General features: G+C 51.9%; 1 pseudogene; it reads right to left on the bottom strand.

Annotated features, from left to right (window-relative positions):
* Window positions 1-235: 235 nt before the first annotated feature.
* LOC113182535 (PIH1 domain-containing protein 1 pseudogene) overlaps window positions 236-959 on the bottom strand; it is an 850-nt pseudogene continuing 126 nt past the window's right edge.

Genomic DNA, 959 nt, shown 5'->3' on the forward strand with positions numbered 1-959 from the left:
ATCTGAGCACTCAGGAGGAAATCGAGTGCTGCCCCTAGTGCTGCTCTCTTTTTCCTGCTCAAACGGAGACACTGGAAGACTGTCTGGCAGCTCCAGCCACCTGCCCCCATAGGGAACCTGAGAACAAAGCCAACACACAAAGGAAGGTGGAGCCCAGCCAGGAGACAGAGGCTGACAAGGTTTTGATGACATTGTTTAGGTTCAGTCTTCCTAATATTTTTAAGGCAAAGCTCTTTTATTTCAGTTTAGAGAAACCATCAGCTTTTCCTCCACATTTGGAAGGCATTCTAGTCAAGAAGGCAGCGGCAGAGGGCATGGCCACCATTGGTTGCTTGCTCTTCTGGTGGAAAGCTGCCTTGCCCTCCTCAGAGTTGCCCACAGGGGTGGAAGCATGCAGATGATACAGCTGCTGGGGGCTCCCCATCACCAGCTGGTTCCCCCTGATCTCCAGCAACAGCCTCAGGTCTCCATCCAGTTGTGGGAGGTCGGGTACCTCCAGCCAAAGGGTAAGGTAAGGCTTCTCAGGTCCTCCCTCAGCTGTCTGGGAGCCAGGGGCACACAGGCTCCCCAGCTCTTGGATCCTAGGGCTACTGGGAGCAGATGTTCTGCTGCAAGATGGAGCCTAGGAAAGGCTGATTTTTTCAACATGTGCTGTTCTGGATTCAGCTACAAGCTGCATTTGTCCACAAGGTCCTTCCTGGCAATGGTGACCAGGACTCCTGCAATAAATCACAGTTCTGCCATAAACATTGGCCTTTTGCATCCAGTTGAGCCTGTGACTCTCCCAGATACATGGGGATGCAAAACCAGCTTGGTCTTCCTCCAGCATTTGAAGCAGCTTGTCCTGGATCATGTCACTGAAGGAGGGGGTGGAGGGAGAGTGACAGATGTTAATAAAAGCCTTCCTTTCTGAAGAGTTGGTCTTTATGCAGAAACCAGGTTGGGGCTGGGTCTGTGTA

Source organism: Urocitellus parryii, chromosome 9, assembly GCF_045843805.1.
Source record: "Urocitellus parryii isolate mUroPar1 chromosome 9, mUroPar1.hap1, whole genome shotgun sequence".
In the NCBI taxonomy this organism is placed as follows: Eukaryota; Metazoa; Chordata; class Mammalia; order Rodentia; family Sciuridae; genus Urocitellus; species Urocitellus parryii.